Here is a 19,856-nt window from a genome sequence, read left to right on the forward strand (position 1 = left end):
GAATCAGTTTGGGAGATCTTTGTCCAACAGGGTGACTGTAGTTTATGATGAATTATATTCTTAAAATGCTAAGCAGGTGGATCTAAAGTGTTCTCACTACAAAAATGATGACTGTGTGAGATGATGCATGTATTAATTAGCTTGATTTAGTCATTGCACCGTGTACGTTTATTTCCAAACCTCATGTTGTTCAAGGTAAATGCATGCAATTTTATCTATCAATCCAAAGGCGTGGAAGACACCTCCCTCCACACGGATGAGCGAAGACTGCCTCCTGATGCCACTCACATCTGCTGCTGCCGGGAGTGGCACTGTTCACAGGCCAACTCCTGGGTGACCGCGCTCTTTCTCTTCCTGCAGTCCTTGGCAGTGGTGGCTTCAGTCTGCAAGTGCTGTGCCCAGTGATGTGTCGGAAAGCTAGCCCTTCTACAACATCACCATAGCCGAGGTACTCGGAGATCCAGCGTGAATACTGTGTTCTGGAGCTGGAGGAAGGGTGAATGAGGGTGAGTGCCACTTTTGAAAAGGGTGTTTACCCTGTTGGAACACACATGGCCCACGCAGGCGGAAGTGCCTTAGCACACATGCAGAACGTGAGCCTTGTGCCGTCATCTGTTTCATCTCCCTTCTTTGGTCACCTTTGCAGCTAACCTTACTTCCTCCTAAAGTGCTCCTCTCCCCACCCCACCCGCCCAGTCCCTTCCCTGGCTCCCTCCTGGTGTAGTGGTTCTCAAACTTCATTTTACAAACTGGATCTTCTGGGAACCCTGCTAAAATGGGGATTCCTGGGTGCTGATTTGTGTCTCGGCTGCTCTACTTCCAATCCAGCTCCCTGCTAATGGCCTGGGAAAGGCAGTGGAAGATGGCCCAAGAGCTTAAGCCCATGTGTGAGCCGTGAGTGAAGCTCCAGGCTCCTGGCTTCAGCCTGGCCCAGTGGGGAGTGAACTGGTGGATGGAAGATCTCTCTCTCTCTCTCTCTCTCTCAGTTGGACTTTCAAAAAAAAAAAAAAATATATATATATATATATTTAAGTGGATTCCTGTCCCCAGCCCTACCAGGTTTTTCTTGCTGGTACTGACTGGAGTATGGCCCAGCAAGTGACATTTTTACCAAACTTCTCAGATAGATCTGTTGGACTAATTAATAGTCAGTATAAACAGTGCCTGGACCTATCTGCATTTCAAGCATCCACAGACTCATTTTTGAGAACTAACATATGAAATGATTAGTTGAAGAATATGAAAACAAAGCCGCAAGATGGAATTACTTGCACGTATTTATAGAATTTGCGTCAACTTCTCCAGTGAAGCTTAACTTTTGCAGTTATATAGGAATCATTTTTAATGTAGGATATGAGTGTGTTTGATGTATCTGATGTATGTGAGGCTCAGGAAAGCCTTGGAAAAAATCCTAACCCATGGGCCCTACTTGAGAAATGGCCCTGGGTGCTTTCTCGTTCCTAGGACTTTAGATCTGGGAGGACCTTTCGAGATGCCCTTCTCTGGTGCCCAGACTCTGTCATCAGCGAAAGTGAGGCCCAGAGGGCACTGACTCAGCACCCAGAGCCTCACGCAGCATGTTCCTGGAGAGGTCAGAAGGGCGCCTGTGACTTCAGCTGGCCTGTGTGTGCAGGAGTGCCCCTGGGCTGGTCCCTTGCCCTAGTTTCTTCTTCATCTCTCTTTTACTTTGGCTTCCGTCTCCTTTGGTGTCTCTGTCCTTAGGCTGGCCTGACCCTGGTTCCTGAGCCCTGGGGGATGCAGGGGGAAGAAGGGTGGTCCTCGGGTGACCACCTTCGGGTTTGGAACTGCTAACCAGCATTGCAGTTTCACTCTGCATCCCTGCAGAGGAAGAGCTGCTGAGGCATGAAGAGCTGGCTGATTTCTCAGCAGCTCAGTGAATTCCGACAGTGTGCTGGACATTGTGCATGTTGGCGTATAGCAGTGAATAAACTAAAGACACACTTGACCTCACTGAATGTTTTTATTCACTTACTTGACAGACATCTGCTGAGTACCTACTGTGTGCCCAGCACTGCAAACCAGGCAGATATGGAGTTTATATCCTAGTCTGGGAGACAGGCCATAAAAGACAACAGATTCATAAGTTATACAGCATTTCAGGTAGTGCCAAATACTACAAAGAAAGTAGAAGAGTACATAATAAGAGGGGGAATGGCTGGGTGTAGGGTATGCCATCATACGATACATTCTTATATTAGTGGGATGAATGAATAATAAATTCCAGGTGCCAAGGAAGGTGTTGTACTTAAACCATTCCTTTATCCTGCCTCTTTTCTGTTTCCCAGAGAGTCAGATGCCACTTCTTGGCCCACTGTGGCCAATCCTGGCCAACTGAAGCATCCCTTCTGTGCTAGTGAGTGCCCCTCCAGAGGTCTCTTTCTCATCGGTCCTGATGCCCAACAGATATCAAAGCTGCCCTGGTGCTGCCACTGAGTGCAGTCTCTGCTTGGCCCTGATCTGAGAGAGGAATTTGTCTTTCTCTGCTGCTTTAAACCATGGAAACTTGGGGATATTGTTAAGGTAGCATAACATCACTACTCCTGACTGATGCCACCTGCAAGGGAAACGGTGGAACCGTCTCCCTGGATGGATTGGTAGGCGCTCCCTTGATCCCTGAGTGGGAAAGAATTCTAGGTCCCACCTGGGCTCTGCGGGACAGTGTGCTTGGATGGACAGGTGGGGCCATGGTGCTCACAGGTGGGATGTGGCAGCTCTAGTGTCAAGTGCTTCCACCCCTACTGGTAGCTGTTGGATGAACTTCCTCACTGGCTTCTTTGTCTTGTCTCTCCTGAAGCCTGCCTCAGACTGTCACTGGCTGCTGCTTTATGCTATCTTTCCCAGCTCTGACTCCCCTGCCTGGCTTTCAGGATCCTCAAAATTTTGACCCCTTCCTATTCCAGCCTCCTAGGCTCCTTGCCAGCCCCTGAACGTGCAGCCTTCCCTTCCACCCCAATCCCTGGGATGCCCCTTCACAACCCCACAGTCTGATGACCCTCCTTCAAGTTGGGTTCTCAGAGGACTTTCTTCTGCAGCCAGGGTGGCCCTGAGTCCACACAACGCAAGGCCCCCACTCGACACATCCTTGACAGTTTTTTTTTAAAGATTGATTTATTCAGTTGAAAGGCAGAGTTAGAGAGAGAGAGAGGCAGAGGCAAAGAACAGGAAATCTTCCATCTGCTGGCTCTCTCCTGGCCACAACAGCCACGGCTGGGAGCCAGGAGCCTCTTCCAAATCTCCCACATCGAGGCAGAGGCCCAAGCACTTGGACTGGCCTCCGCTGCTTTCCCAGGAGCATTAGCAGGGAAGTGGGTCAGAAGTGGAACAGCCAGGACTCGAACCGGTGCTGATATGGGATGCTGGCTCTGCAGGCAGTGGCTTTAGCCACTATACCACAGTGCCGGCGCCAACGGACTAGTTTTATTATCTTATGCTTCATTCCTTTGTAATTATCTGACATTCCTCTTGTTGAAGTCTTGACTCCCTAGCTAGGTTATACACTCAAGGAATGGCCTTGGTTTTGCAATTCCTCACCACAGTGTCTTGGTGATACCAGGCACTTAAGAAATACGTTTTTCAAGAATCAGCTGGATTGGCAGTGTGGGGCTAGGGAGTAGAAGGGGAAAACCGAAGCGGTGTCATCTAGGGGCCACCCTCCCTCTCTTTTTTGTTCAGCCCATTCTGCCTCTCATCCCCAGGCCCTTCTTCTCCTTTCTGGCATCCTGCAAGTGAGTCGCTGCTTTCTGAAATGCTGCCCTTCGCAGCTGCAGGTCGGCATGGAGCCAGCCTGGCGCGACCATCGCTGTCCTGAAGTTCGGGATGAGGAACACGGAGGAATCCTGGCGGGATGGGATCCAGCAGCCTGTCTGCGTGAGGGGCTTCCCGGGGAAGTGTGGGAATGAGCCTGACAGAGAGGCCAGAGGGAGTGCTCAGTGGAGGCCCAGCTGCTGGAGGGCCTGGGGGCTGCACAGCTGGAGCCAGGAGTGAGTAGGAGGGGGAGGGGAGGGGCTTCCTCCTACACAGAAGGAACTTGCCTGCATCCTTGGCCCTAAGGGATGCCCCGGGGAGGGGTTAAAGGATGAGAGGAGCTTTTCTTACTGCCTTACGTCCTTACTTAGCCTTCTTACTGCCTTACGTCCTTACTTAGCCTTCTGTTCCTTTCCACTCTCGACATGCCTCTTATTTTCCTGTTCTCAGACTCACCTCTTTGTGTTTGTCTTATTTGAAAGTAAATTTTTGTTTATCTTTTTGGAAATCAACACATTTTATTTCCTGACTCCTGGGTTTGGTTGGGCCACCAGCCCTGGCTGTTGCAGGCATTTGGAGAGTGAGTCAGTGGATGGAAGGTTCTGATTCTCTCTCTCTCTCTCTCTCTCTGTCTGCCTTGACATAATGTATAATAAAAATGATTAAGTGATCTCTACACTGTACTGTACAGCGTTCCTGAACCCCAGAGGCATCGTCTCAGCTAACCGCGTCTCCAGCCTTCTTTCCCATGGACCTTTGCCCTGTGCCAGCAGCACGTGCACACACTCTGCACGGATGTGTCTTCCGTGGACCTTGGATTGTAACTGCAGTTTTCCATGCAAATGCTCCAATTTGTTACTCTGTTTCTCCTTGCTTCTCGGGAGATTTTAGGCTTCTACCCCCAAACTTTCTCATAGTCCCAGTTTTCCCCCATGTCTCAGGACTGGCACTGTTCAGATGTGTCTGTGGGAAAGAGGCCTCTCTATGAGCTGAAAACCTCTTTAGGAAGAGCCTCCTTAAGAAGATGTGAGGGGGCCAGCGTTGTGGCGTAGCAGGTAAGGTGGCTGCCTGAGACCTGGCATCCCTTACGGGTGCTGGCTCATGTCCTGGCTGTTCTACTTCCAATCCAGCTCCCTGCTATGGCCTGGGAAAGCAGTGAAGATGGCCCAAGTCCTTGGGCCCCTGCCACCCACATGGGAGACTTGGAAGAAGCTCCTGGCTCCTGGCTTTGGCCTGGCCCTGGCCATTGTGGCCATCTGGGGAGTAAACCAGCAGATGGAAGATCTCTCTGTCTCTCTCTGTCTCTGTATCTCTCTCCCTCTTCCTCTTTGTCTCTGTAACTCTTTAGAATAAATAAATAAATAAATCTTTTTTTTTTTTTTTTTGACAGGCAGAGTGGACAGTGAGAGAGAGAGACAGAGTGAAAGGTCTTCCTTTTGCCGTTGGTTCACCCTCCAATGCGCTGCAGCCAGTGTACCACGCTGATCCGATGGCAGGAGCCAGGTGCTTCTCCTGGTCTCCCATGGGGTGCAGGGCCCAAGTACTTGGGCCATCCTCCACTGCACTCTCTGGCCACAGCAGAGAGCTGGCCTGGAATAGGGGCAACCGGGACAGAATCCGGCGCCCCGACCGGGACTAGAACCTGGTGTGCCGGCTCCGCAAGGCGAAGGATTAGCCCAGTGAGCCGTGGCCCCAGCCTTAAATAAATAAATCTTAAGAAGAAGAATAAGAAGGTGTGAGTAGGGGCCAGCATTGTGATATAGCAGGTTAAACAGTGGCCTACAATGCAGGATGAGACATGACACCAGTTCGAGTTCCACTTCCCATCCAGTTCCCTGCTGATGTGCATGGGAAAGTAGCAGAAGATGGCCCAACTCCTTGGGCTGTGCCACTCACATGGGAGACCCAGTCACTGGCTCAGCCTTGTGCCAGTGGATGGAAGATCTCTCTCTCTCTCTTTCTCTCTGGCTCTGTCTCTGTCTGTCTCTTTGTCTCCCTCTCTCTAACTCTGCCTTTGAAATAAAAGCCTTTAAAAAAAAGATGTGTGTGTTCTTTTTTTTTAAAGATTCATTTATTTATTTGAAAGTCCGACTTACATAGAGAGAGAAGTCTTCCATCCGCTGATTCACTCCCCAGTTGGCTGCAACAGCCGGAGCTGTGCTGATCTGAAGCCAGGAACCAGGATCTGCTTCTGGGTCTCCCACGCGGGAGCAGGGGACCAGGGACTTGTGCCATCTTCCACTGCTTTCCCAGGCCATATCAGAGAGTTGGATCAGAAGTGGAGCATCCGGCTCCACATGGGATGCTGGCACTGCAGGCGGCAGCTATACCCGCTACGCCACAGCGCTGGCCTCGTGCACATTCTTAAATAGACAACCTCCAAGGAGGAGAAGAAAGCCTCTGTGAAGTTGGATCCCTGGGAGTCACAGCGGTGCTCATCAGAACAGAGCACCCGTGGCATCTCATTCCTGACTAGTTACCCAATGGCAGAAAAATAGGTTTTGGAGTTTCCTGTCAGGATTTGTAGGGAGCCCAGTGGAAGCCTCCATTGCTAGTGGCAGTGAAAATGAGCCTTCTGGAAGAATTTGTTAGGAGATATTAAGGTCTGGGTTGGCCTGTGTCGCTGTGTGGGGAGTTCACTTAGAAGTCTTGCACTAGGCTTCTTTCTACCGCTCTAACAGGACGTCTCTGACTTCAATAAATCTTGCTTTTAAATAGAGAAAGAAGGGGGAAAGGGAGGGGGAGGAGGAGGGAGGGGGAGGAGGAGGAGGAGAAGGATAAGTGTTCTAGGCAAAGAGAGGGCTGTGTATGAAGGGGTTTCTTGAAGCTGGCTGCATTTTGGGGCAAAATCGAAGGGTCTCCAGGGGTCTGTGGTACTGCTGCTCTGTGGAGCTTTCCAGATGTCTGAGGAGTCCTGGTGGAAGAGAGGTGGCCCCTTCCGAGAGCAGTGCCATCTGGGATGTGACAGGCACGTGGGTGTTGTGTCCTGCCTGGGACGATGCAAAATCCATAGAGAGAGAGAAACCGGTCGTTCTGAGAAAAACGAAGCATCTACCTACTTGGGGTAACAGGAGTACGGTGGTTTGTTCTTTCTCCTTTTTGTAACCTGCTTATTCAGTTCAAATTATTCCCATCCAAAGAAGGAAAGAAAAATCTCTTTGTGAATGCCCGTGGCCTTGTGTGCTCCCAGAGTGGTTTCACTGCAGGGCAGTGGGAGCCAGGTATGTCACGTGTCACGTGTCATGGGGTGTGTGTGCCTCACTGCAGGGCAGCGGGAGCCAGGTGTGTCGTGTGTCATGTGTCACGGGGTGTGTGTGCTTCATTGCAGGGCAGCGGGAGCCAGGCGTGTCGTGTGTCACGTGTCACAGGGCATGTGTGCTCCCAGAGTGGCTTCACTGCAGGGCAACGGGAGCCAGGCGTTTCGTGTGTCATGTGTCACGGGGTGTGTGTGCTTCACTGCAGGGTAGCGGGAGCCAGGCGTGTCGTGTGTCATGTGTCATGGGGTGTGTGTGCTTCATTGCAGGGCAGTGGGAGCCAGGTGTGTTGTGTGTCACGTGTCACGGGGTGTGTGTGCTTCATTGCAGGGCAGCGGGAGCCAGGCGTGTCATGTGTCACGTGTCATGGGGGGTGTGTGCTTCATTGCAGGGCAGCGGGAGCCAGGTGTGTCGTGTGTCATGTGTCACGGGGTGTGTGTGCTTCATTGCAGGGCAGCGGGAGCCAGGCGTGTCGTGTGTCACGTGTCACAGGGCATGTGTGCTCCCAGAGTGGCTTCACTGCAGGGCAACGGGAGCCAGGCGTTTCGTGTGTCATGTGTCATGGGGGGTGTGTGCTTCACTGCAGGGCAGCGGGAGCCAGGGGTGTTGTGTGTCGTGTGTCATGGGGGGTGTGTGCTTCACTGCAAGGCAGCGGGAGCCAGGCGTGTCGCATGTCACGTGTCACGGGGCGTGTGTGCTCCCAGAGTGGCTTCACTGCAGGGCAACGGGAGCCAGGCGTGTCATGTGTCACGTGTCATGGGGGGTGTGTGCTTCATTGCAGGGCAGCGGGAGCCAGGTGTGTCGTGTGTCATGTGTCACGGGGTGTGTGTGCTTCATTGCAGGGCAGTGGGAGCCAGGCATGTTGCGTGTCACGTGTCATGGGGCGTTTCTGCCGCACTCAGCAGAGAGGGTGGCAGTGCTTCCAGGGGTTAGGGCCTCCCGGGCCTCACACCGCAGACAAGTGGTGAGCCTGAGGCACAGGGCTGCACACGGGCATGAGCTTAGGAAGGTCACTCTGTTTTCCTCCCCTGTGTATCCAGCAGTCCCGAAAGTGTGTCTCATATCCCTCCCATCCACGTCTCCTTCACACCTCATGATTGTGCTGGGGCGGGGGGGTAATAGGATTATCCCCATTTTACAGACCAGGAAGTCAAGTCCCCAGAGCTTGTGGCTGTTGCTGTGTTCCTTCAGGCTCTCCACACGTGACCTCAGAGCTGACAAGAGGGCTCTTTGGGGCCATTCTTCACACCTGCTTGTCCTTTTTTTTTTTTTAATATTTATTTATTTGAAAGTCAGCGTTACACAGAGAGAAAAGAGGCAGAGAGAGAAAGAGAGAGAGAGAGAGAGAGAGGTCTTGCATCCGCTGGTTCACTCCCCCATTGGCCGCAATGGCCAGAGCTGTGGCGATCCAAAGCCAGGAGCCAGGAGTTTCTTCTGGGTCTCCCACGTGGGTGCAGGGGCCCGAGGACTTCTACTGCTTTCCCAGGCCATAGCAGAGAGCTGGATCAGAAGTGGAGCACCTGGGCTTCAACAGGAGTCCATATGGGACGCTGGCACTGCAGGCGGCAGCTTTACCCGCTACACCACAGCACCGGCCCCCACACCTGCTTTTTAAAGATGCGGCACTGAGGCTCCACTAAGTTGTTTGTGAAAGGCTCATAGCCAGTGAGAGTCATGGGAGCACTCACACCTGGATTTCCCGACTCTGTATCTGGTTGTGTTTTTTCTACTGTATTTTATTACAAAGGCTTCCTCCATTCAGGGCACGTCATGGTCTCTGCAAGACCCATCCCTTACTTCCTTTTCTGGCCTTTCCATTCTCAGTGCCTTCACACACACACACACACACACACACACACACACCCATCAGCATCTACTCTGTGTCTGCTGCATGCTCTGTGTGGGTACGCAGTCCTTTCTTGTTCTGATTGGGTAGCTGTTTTGAAAGCAGGTAGACACATGGGATTCTGTTACAGATCTCAATCTGGCTTTTCTTCTTAGTCAGCACTATATTTTTTAGATCACTGTATTAGTCTGTTTGAAAAAAAAAAAAAAAAACAGTCCTGGGGCTTGGTGCCTTATAAAGAAAAGAGATTAGGTTAGCTTGCACTTCTGGAGGTTCAAGGGCAGGGCGATATACCAGTCTGGTGAAGGCACCCTGGCAGATGGCATCACACAGTGAGTGCTTGCAACAGGGAGTGATCACATGGCTGGAGAGCAGAGAGGGACCAGTCTTGTTCTTTTGATAACAACCCTCTTCCGAGAGCTAAGGCAGGGGCTCCCGGGAGCCACCTTAATTCCTCCACCCCCAGTTACCTCCCATTTGCTCCACATCTTAAAGGTCCCACCACCTGTCAACATTGCTATATTGTGTCATGCTCAAATCATAATCAAGCCAGAATAATCTAGCGCTGACGTTCTGGGTACCCCTGTTCCGATGTGGGCTGCCTCTTCCCTCCCCTCCTGCAGGTCCTCTCCTGTTCACCTGTCTTGTCCCCTGCTGACGGATCCTGGGTGACCTGGTCTGTGACGAGTGCCCTCGTGGACTGTGGGAGAGTTTCAGCTGTGTGGACACGCTGTGTGGATGAGTCACAGCACACGCATGCTTCATTTCACAAGTCCTACCAGAGTGATTTCCAGAATGACTGTGGCCGTTTATGCTCCCTCCAGCCACGCTCAGTGTTTCTGTTTCCCCACATCCTCGCCAGCACCTGGTAGTATCTGATATATCAGAGGGGACGCGTTTCACAGCTCAGCTGTGGCGGGCCCCGGATCAGCCTCTCAGCAGTGGGCTTTCTGCTGCAACTCTCGATCTCCTGGTAGGGAAGATTTTCCCCAGAAATCCCCAGGAGACTTCCCCCTTGTGTCTCATTAACCAGACTGGGCCAGGTGTCCTCCTGGCCAGTCGCTGGCCGAGATGACAGGATTGCCTTGGCTGCTGCAAGGGCAGGATCCGTTCTTGCCTCTACACGTTGCTGTCTGCCCTGTGCCTGAACAGAACTGGGGTTGGTTTAATGGAGCAGCAGCTGATCAACGACTCGGCAGTCCACATGGTCTCCTAGAGCAGGTTTCTAAATCTAGCCAACCTTCTGAGCCCAGCTGCCTCCTCTGTCCGAGGATCTCCCCTCAGTCTGTTTGATTAGCCCTTTGCAAGAATTTTGGAAGCGGTGAGCCAGCACGGAAATGTGTCGGTTGCCCTGAGGATTACAGCTGCCTGACTCCTTTTGGAAACAGCCATCTTTCTTGCCATGCAGACTCAGACCCATTCCCGTTGCCTCTTGGGCTTCCTGCAGACTCCCAGAGACAGAGAGCAGTAGGAAATTTCTAAGGGCAAAGCACCAAAGCTCTGGCCCGATGCTGTGACTCCAAGGTAGAGTGTCAGCTGGGGACAGGCGGGGCCCAGCACCTGTCGGGAACGGTATTTCTGCAGGTAACAGCTTCCTCTGTTGATCAGTCACATGGGTGCTATGGCAACCATTGTGTTTCTGCTCCTGCTTTCCCTCCTCCATTACTAACCCACAGGCTTCCCCTTCCCGGCAGCAGTCAATGCCAGGGTGAACAGCCGATGACCCTAGAGGGGGCGTGTGTACAGAGCTTGTGTATGTGTACACACTGCTCCCTTGTTTATTACACAAGGTGGTGGGGCTTGGTAGTGCACAGGCTGCGCCAGTGACTGAGGGAAGAGGCGGCTGCCTGTTGCACTGTCACATCTTCTCCTGAGGTCACGAGGCCCCCATGCCCATTTGCTTTCCAGCAGCTGCTACTGTGCTCCTCTGTGGAGCCAGGGCCTCCCACTGAGCACAGGGTCGCCTGGGTCATGGGGCCATGCACCCAGCCTACAGCAGAGAACCCATTGGTGAGCCTCAGGAGGGCAGGAGGTAGAGAGGCTCGGTGCAGTCCGGGGTGCTTCTCCAGACGTGTGCCACACCTGCTTCCCCCCCCCACGGCGGTGACGTTCCTTCTTCCTGATACGGTCACCTGATGCATAAGCACACACCTTGGGATGGGGCAGGCCAGCCAGGCATCAGTTGGGATCACACACAAATCTGCTGGAACGCTCCATTCACTGCCGATTCTCCATCAGTTTTTCTGTGTAGGCTGAGCTTTTGCACTCCTACTGGCCTCTCAGGCAACATCTAGGCTGTGGTTCAGGCACTCAGCTGGATTAGAAGGAAGGATCCTTCCCCCTGCTGCTCACTGTACCACTCTCTAGCCCTTGCACCACATTGAGCACGCACACATTTCATTTTTTTGACCATCTGGGAGATGTAGAGAGAACTCTTTTTGTTTAAGAAGAAAAACACTGCTGCTTTGAGAGGTTAAGTGACACAGATGAAGTGACACAGCTAAAGGTGAGTGGCAAAGATGAGTGCCCCAGTATGAAGTGACAGCTTCCAGTCACTGTCACCCCATGCGAGCCAGTGCAGGATGGACGTGGTCTTCCACAGTGGAACGTGTCCTTGGGTGGGGCATGAGCAGGTTGGATGGCTGGTGGCATTTGCATGCTTCAGCTCTTGAGATTTTAATCCTGGGTCCCTTCTTTGCAGGAGAGTACGATGCGCCAGCCCTAGAGGTGAGGACGACCAAGAGACAGTTGAAGACTTTAACCAAGAGACAAGAAGACACATGAAACTGTGAAAAAGGAGCCTGGAAAATTGCCACCATTTCCCCCTACACAGCCCTGTCTCTCATAGCACTTAATACTTTGTAGCAGCGATTTGGTCACTGCTGAGCTATCTTCGTTTAATGTGTTTTTGACAGAATAGTTAGTCTGGAAATTTTATTTTCAATTAAACTTCCTTGTTGAATGGCCTTGGTTTTGAAAGGATTCCATTAGGGTGGCTAATTACATAGCAGTTGCTACAAGGAGATATTTGCACTCAATTTCAGCTCTTAGGTAATTCAACTCAAATGCTTATATTTTCCTCCCTGGAGCTGTGTGTGGCCATCTTCCTCTCATACTGCAGTCTTCTGAGTTATTTTTAGAAACCCAAGTCGAAATAGCAGTTTTGGTGGAGGCCTTTTCTAGTCTAGCCAAGTAAGTCATATGTACTGATAAAGACAGCGGATGCTCCCGCGGCTTTCAGAAGCAGCAACACTAACTCCTGTGCGAAGGGGCTCCATGTCTGTGAGCTGTCCTTTCTCCTATGACATTCCTTTGTGAACTCCAGCTGTCACCAAAGGCAACGGAAATTCCATTACAACTGGGAAAGATTTGCCCATCGGCAAAGGTGGCAGATCACTCGGAATGCCCCGGGGACCCTGTTGTGGCCGGTGCAGCCCCCGTGAGATGTGGACGTCACCGTCTCTGTTCTCTGCCTGGGCTCTGTTTTCTTCTCTGAGCAGAGCACTTGTCATGTCCCTCAGCACGCTTGTGGAGTTGGGATGCTTTCTGCTGCAGTAACAGAATTCCCGAGACTGGGACATTTGTGGGGAGTAGGATTGATTTAGGCTCATTCCGGAGCCACTGATGCCTTTGTGGGAGCCCCACCCTCATGACCTCATCTCAACCTAATCACCTCCCAAAAGCTTCACCTCCAGATACCATCAGCATGTGACTTTGGGTACTGAGTTTCTAACATATGAACTTCTGGGGGCCGCAAGCCACAGCACTTACTAAGCAAATAAACCTCTCTCACAACAAAGTATTGTTGGTGGAGCCACGTTTTTCACCTTGTTCCATGCCTGGCACATAGTAGGTGCTCAGATAGGGAAGGAATAACCATGCACCATTACAATCTAAGTTTTTTCTGTTTTCTCTGTATTTTTTTAGTAGTTAATATTTTATGACATTCAACCTGAAAAAAATAAACTTTCCAAATAATAAAGAAGTCCCTTTTGGTTACCATCCCATATCCTTGTCTACTCACTGTCTCTGTTTAGGCAACATTGGTTACCATTTGACTTGCAAGTCTTGCTAATGCATTTATGTGTACACACACATGCATGAACACACTTGATGGTCTTTTCTAGACCTGTGATAAACAGTATTTTGTAGTTTACCCTCCTCCACTCAGCAACAAATCAAGGAGTGCTATGCACGTTAGCTGCCTCCTTGTTGGCTGCTACATCATTTTATTGCATTGGGTGGGTATGCTATCTTTTCTTTGGATGAAATGCATAAATTCTCTGATTTCCCATTCATCATACTTCCAGATCCCTTCTCATGTGGATGTTGACAAACTAAGCACATCCACTACTATCTGTTGGTAGCCACATTTCATCGAAGTCAGCTACCCGTGTTGGAGATTATGCTAGACAGGTAGAATTATGTGAAATGCTAAGAGATGGCAGATGGACTAAATCCCCTTGTCCTCAAAATCTGGGGAATTGTACTGCACTTCAGGAATTCACAGGACTGGAGGGTGATGGTGGGGCTACCGTCAGGCCTGCCTTTGCCTGCGCGGTTTCCCTGGATGGACCATCCCCTGTCCCTTGACTGTTTTTTTCTCATCTGCACAATGGACTCAGTGAGCCTCTTTCATTTCAGACCCTGAATAATAGAGCCTGCAGTTGTCACTTGCTTTGATCCAGAGCCGGTATTGTTAGCGCTCCCTCCATTGTTGGAGTGGGAAAGGCGATTCCTGGTAGAGCTGCTGCCCAGAGTTCTCGGCTGAGATGATGTCACAAAGAGCCATGATCACCCACCTTTGGATTTCACTTCCATTTCCTGTTGCTTGGCCGTTCAGTTTAAACAAGTGTTTTGTTTTGCTTGATCTTTTTGTTCTGAGCAGCATGGCATTGGGTAAAGAGATTATGGGTCCCTGATTCTCACTTCCAGGTTTGTCTAATTCCAGCTGTGTGTTCTTGGGCAGGACACAGAACCTTCTCTGGGTTTCCCTCTATTGACAGCATGATTCCATATGAGCCAGGTATTCATGAAAACAACAACAAAAAGTCTGAACCACACCCATCGTGTGTTTCACCTGCCGTTTCTGAGCCTTGTCAGCTGCACACAGGTTGTCTTGTGAGTTGATTCATGTATTGATGAGGCATTCTTAGGGACCACCAAACTCCATGAAATGGTGTTTCATGGCAGCATTGTGCACCTGCTCTGGGCCCTGGTGACACAGGCCGAGCCCTCCAGAGAGTCCTGAGCAGCAATGATTCAAAGGTGGCATTTTCTCCCCTGAGTCGTGGGGCTGTGTGGCAGGGTTGAGGTGAGGACAAAGGGTATTCCCCTGCTGTGGGGCGCAGGGCCACAAGGGTCACAGGACCTGATTCAGATGCCAGTGGTTTCCTGAGGGTCTCAGTCAGGATTTCCCATGTGCTGTGAGTTCCAGCCCCTTGGTTTAGCATCACACATTGGTCTGGAGACCCAGCGAGATTCTGCTCGTGAAAGGTCAGAGTTAATGGTTGTGAAAGGTCTGTGGGAGCCTTGGCTTGCCAGTCTCGGTGGGTTTGGCTTTCCTGGACCTCACACTTTGTTTTCGGTGGGCTTCTGTTCCTGTAGACCCCTTTGGTTAAGAAGGGTTTCCCAGTTGAGTACCTGTGTACGGGAATGGGGCCAGCCAGAGTCTCTGGTCCTGTTCGGTGGCTGAGCTCCTTGGGGCAAGTGGCTTAACCTCCCCCAGCAGCCTCCACTTCCTGCCCTGCTGGGTCTTCATGAGATAAAACAGCCACTCCACAGCAGGTTCTTTACCTGTTTCCTCCCTTCCCTCTGTGGGAAAAAAGCCTGATTTTATAGGTTCTGAATCTAACTGAGCTTCCCCAAGTCCATAGTGGGTACGGTTCACATTAACCAAAATAAAAACAGCATAGGGAGTAGAAAGAATATGACTGACGAGGTATACGTGGTAAATGAGTTAGAAAGCAGAAAGAATGGTGAGTTGTTCCACTCACCGACCTCACCCCCTCGCTCACGGCAAAGGTTTTAGCAACTGCATTCTTCATTTTTCTAAGATGCTTGCAAATCAGGTTTGTGGCGGATTGGGGCAATGTAGGTTGCATTGTCTCTCCCTGTATTTGATCCTCCTCCAAGCCGTCAATACTGTTCTCATTCAGGGTGCAGACTTCAAGCAATGAGTCAGCCTGACTTGTGATTCACAGTACTTGATCTGAATGCTTGATCTTGTGGGGCTGGGCAGGGGTAGCATGAGAACCGAATTCCCTGACCCCAAGTCAGCTTAACTGCACAAGCACGGGCAACAGAGGGTTGTGGATGCTTCCTGCCCTCCAGGTGCAGCACAGTGGAGGGGGCAGAAGGTGATAACGTCCAGGGCTGATGGCAGAGTCTGGTTCCCACCTGTCATCCTGGCCTCTTCTCCAGTGAGCATAACTTTCCGTTCTCGGGAGGCTACACTGAGGGTTGTTTTTTTTTTTTTTTTTTAGATTTATTTGAAAGTGTTATAGAGAGGGAGGGAGGGGGAGAGAGAGGGAGAGAGAAAAATCTTCCATTCGCTGGTTCACTCCTAAAATCGCCACTGACCAGACCTAAGCCAGAAGCCAGGAGCAGCTTCTGGGTCTCCCACTTGGGTGCAAGGGCCCAAGCACTTGAGCCATTTTTCATTGCTTTTCCTAGGCACATTAGCAGGGAGTGCAGGGACTTGAACTAGTGCCCACACAGGATGCCAGCATCGCTTTACCCACAGTGCCAGCCCCAGAGTTCCTAAAGGCTAGATATTTCATTAATTCACGTGTGCATCTCCAGTGCTTGTCCTTTTGTAAAGAGGCCATAAATGACAGCTTGGTGGGTGGGTAAGGGAGCGAGTAGATTCTCAGCCTGCTCACCTGCTCTTTGAGTTTCTGTCTACCTTTTATCTTTGTATGCTCCAAGTTCCTCCGGTGACGACACAACACTGCTTCAAGGGGCAAATGCTCTGGTTGCCCCTAAACATCCCCATATCATCAGGCTTTGCAACCCTGAGTGAGTTACCCCAAAGGAGTTGGACCTTAAAGAACTGACGACAGTGACCTCTTTGCAGTAAGTTCCCAGGAAATGGTGGTGGAGGAGGCGGATGGGGTGCAAGGCTTGTTAGCTGTCCAGCTTCTCCCCTTACTCTTGTCTTTTCTCCCCTCACTACGGGATCAGTAGATCTTTTATATATATACTGTCATCCCTCAATGTCCATGGCGGCTTGGTACTATGTCACCCCAAAGATCTCAGTCAGTGGATGCTGCAGTACCTTATATAAATGATGCAGTATTTGCATATAACCTCTGCAATCCTTCTGTGTACTTAAATCATTGCCTCATTACTTAAAATACCTAATATAATGTAATGGCTTTTTAAGTGGTTGCTGTGCTGTTTTGTTTAGGGAGTAATGACAAGGGGACAAGTCTGTGCATGTTCCAAACAGGTGCAATTTCTTTTTAAAATATTTTCAATCCAAGATGGTTGAATCCACAGAGGCAGAAGCCAACTGGAGGTATGGAAAGCACATTAGAAGAAAGAATTAAAAAGTTGTCCATGATCTCATGACTGTTGGTAACATAAGAGCAATGTGTCATTAAGGATGTGCTATAATCCACTTGTGTCACTTTATACAGTTCTTTTCTTTCACATAGTTATTACTTTAAGGTGATTTTTTGCCTTTTCTCCATTGTGTGTTTCCACCAGCATTGTGTGTGTTTTTCCACAAGCTTTTCAAATCCCACTTTGAAATCTGCTTTTGTCTCTGTGGCTGTTAGTAAGGAACTAACTATAGGATGCTGATTTTTTCATCTTCTGTAAATAAAGTTTTCCTTCTAGTATGTTCCCTTATCTCAAAAGAATCTTGTTTAGTGGAAACATTGAATCAGTGAGTATGAATGTAGTTAAGCTGTATATATGTATTTAATTAATAGACTAATTTTTTGAGCTGTTGTAGGTTTATAAAAAAGTGGAGTTAAAAGTAGAGTTCCGCCTTGCTCCCTCTCCCTTCCCCCATACCTGTGATTAGCCCCTTGCATGAATGTGGCACAGTTGTCATAATTTATGACCCAGTATTGACACATGATGGCCAGAGTCCTTAGTTCACATTGGGTTCTCCTCCCTGTGCCGTATGGTTCTGTGGGTGTTAATAAATGTTTAGTATTAGCCACCATTCCAGTATCATCCAGATAGACAACATCTGTTTATCCCGCCCTCCCTCCTAACCTCTGACAGCCACCACTGATAGCTTAAAGTCTCCGTAGTTTTGTCTTTTCCAGGTAGTCACATAGTTGGAATCATATACAATGTTAGGTTTTTATACAAGCTACAAGCTTCTCTCGCTTAGTCATCTGCATTTAAGATTCCTCCAAGTAGTTCCAAGGCCTGATCGTCATTGTCTCAGTACTTGGCAGTCTTCTGTACCATAGCTGATTGATTCATTCACACCCTGCATCTTGGTTTCTTCCAGGTTTTTGCAATAATGAATGAAGCTAACATGTGTGCTTTCCCACCAACAGTTTGCTACAAAACCTCACCAGCACTGGGTGTTGTTAATGTTTTGGATTTTGTCCGTTTGTAATAGGTTTGTACTGGCATCTCGTTGTTTCAGTTTGCATTTTCCTGATGACATGTGGAACATCTCTTCATACATTAACTTTATTTGTGATCTGCCTATCTTCTTTTTGGGTCTTTTTCTGATTTTTAAAATTGGATTGTTTGATTGTTGAGTTTAAGAGTTTTCTGGTACATTTTTCCTAGTTTCATTTAATTAATTGACGCAGTAATGGCACAGATTTACGGGGTACAAGTTGTGTCGATTGGCATTTATGATATCTGAATTGTAGCAGCCATCTTGTAAGCATGAGATGAGCCAACAGAAGGAGACCAGTACGGAAAAGAAGAAAGAGGTGGATCTTTGACAGTGCTGGTGAGCTGTCTCATTCCTATCAGTGCAAGACAGCAGACTCCCTCCAGACTTCTCGCTACAGGACGCAATCCTCTTTGTTGGAAGCCACCCTAAACTGGGTTGTTCTTTACTTGCAGCTGGAAACATTTCTAATAGGTGTACAGATTTCCAGCAAAACACGGGTCTGGGTAGCTTAGCATGGTGCCCAAAAGCCCAAATTCTAGAGTTGGGGATGGGCATTGTGACGCCATGGATTTAGCCACCACCAGGGTTACTCACATCTCATACTAGAGTGCCTAGGATCAAGTCCTGGTTCTACTTCCAATCCAACTTCCTGCTAATGCACAACATGGGAGGCATGTGTACCTGGGCCCCTGCCACCCATGTGGAAGGCCCAGATGAAGCTCCTAGCTCCTGATTTTAGCCTGTCCCAGCTCTGGCTATTGTGGGCAGTTGAGGGATAAACTAGTGGATGGAATCTCTGTGTGTGTGTGTGTGTGTGTGTCACACTGCCTTTTGAATAAATAAAAATAAGTAAATGAGCTTTTAAAAATATTTATTTTAAAGGAACAGTTACGGGGGGTGGCAGTGAGAGCGCGCGTGGCAGAGGAGGGTGGGAGGGGGAGAGACAGGTTGCTTCTGTCCATTGGTTGAGTTCCCAAATGGCTGCAACAGCCAGATTTGGGCCAGGCTGAAGCCAGGAGCCTGGCACTCCATACAGGTCTCCATGTGAATGGCAGGGGCCCAGGTACTGGAGCCATCATCTGCGGCTTTCCCAGGCACCTGAGCAAGGGGCTGGCCTGGAAGTGGAATTGCTGGGTCTAGAACCTGCGCTCATACGAGATGCCAGCAGCATCACAGGCAGTGGGTTAACCCCTGCATGACAGTGCCAGCCCCAGATAAATACATTTTAAAATAATTACAATTATGTTGAGAAAATTCTGGAGCCAGAGTGCCTCGATTCTGATCTTGGCTTTGCTATGTGACCTTGAAGAAAGTGAGTCACAGAGTTACTAACTGACTCACTTTCTTCATTTGTAAAATGCTCAATAAATGCATTTTGAAATTGAAAGAAGGGTAGTAATCCTACTAATATGGTTATCAGGATCATTAAATGACTCCATATTTTATAAAATGATTAAAAAATTGCCTGACATCCAGTAAGTGGCTGTAGATGCACTTGTCAAAATGAAATCAAAAGAGAAGTCACTTTTGGGGGCTTGGGTGTGCACCTCAGGTCCCATCTTTGAGACACTTGTGATATTTAAGCAGAAGTTAATCCTTTCACTACCAAGACTCATGGAGCATGAAGCTCCCCCGTACGCCTGTCTGAAAGCAGCCACAGGGGTGGTTTCCTTTTGACAGAAAAGGCCCTGTAGAGAATGTGGGCTTGCAGAGAAGGAGGGGCTGTGACTACCAACTCGTGTCACCAAGTGACCCACCAAAATACCCAAACTTGCCCATGCAAATGGGCCTGGGTCTCTCCTGGCAGTCTCTATAGAAGCTACTAGAATGTGTTTGAGCTCCATTTTGAGAGGGTCTTTGCAGCCAGCCAGCGACTTCTGAATCTCCCCACATCTTTCTTGCCAAGGGGTGAGGGTGGGAAGAAAGGGGTGAACGCCTGCATCTCTACCCTGTATGTTCAGTTAGGCACACAGTCCCCAGCCAGTGTGTGCGGGAGCTGGTATGGCCTGCGTCTCCCTCACCTTCCACTCCCCAAATTGCCAACTTCTGTAGATGTAGTACTTGAATTTGGACAATGGTGAAATCTTTGGAAATGCATCTTGTTCATGGAGTTAAAGGATCAGATGGCCAGTGTGCATTCCGTCTTTCCTTTACCAGCAATGACAAAAGGGCCTGGATGATTACAGGAGCCCCCTAACCAGTCTTCCTTTCTCTACCCCACTCTTCACTCTCTCTCAGCAGCCAGGGGCATCTGTTAAACTGTAAACCAGATCACAGGACTCCTCTGCCCCAAGTCCTCACTCCTGTGGAGTCCCAACTCACTGAGGATAAACTCCCATGAGCCTACTATGTCCTACAAGGCCCACCCTTGCAGGCACTTTCTTCCTTGTTC

General features: G+C 49.6%; 1 long non-coding RNA gene across 33 annotated transcripts in view; it reads left to right on the forward strand.

The window, feature by feature from the left end:
- LOC103348133 (uncharacterized) overlaps window positions 1-12,872 on the forward strand; it is a 260,857-nt gene extending 247,985 nt beyond the window's left edge. For all 33 annotated transcript variants that reach the window (XR_011389535.1, XR_011389551.1, XR_011389533.1 and 30 more), the window contains 2 exons: window positions 361-506; window positions 11,567-12,872. This is a non-coding gene — a long non-coding RNA (uncharacterized lncRNA). The remainder of the gene's footprint in view (window positions 1-360; window positions 507-11,566) is intronic.
- The last annotated feature ends 6,984 nt before the right edge of the window (window positions 12,873-19,856 follow it).

Source organism: Oryctolagus cuniculus, chromosome 6 (genome assembly GCF_964237555.1).
Source record: "Oryctolagus cuniculus chromosome 6, mOryCun1.1, whole genome shotgun sequence".
Lineage (NCBI taxonomy): Eukaryota > Metazoa > Chordata > Mammalia > Lagomorpha > Leporidae > Oryctolagus > Oryctolagus cuniculus.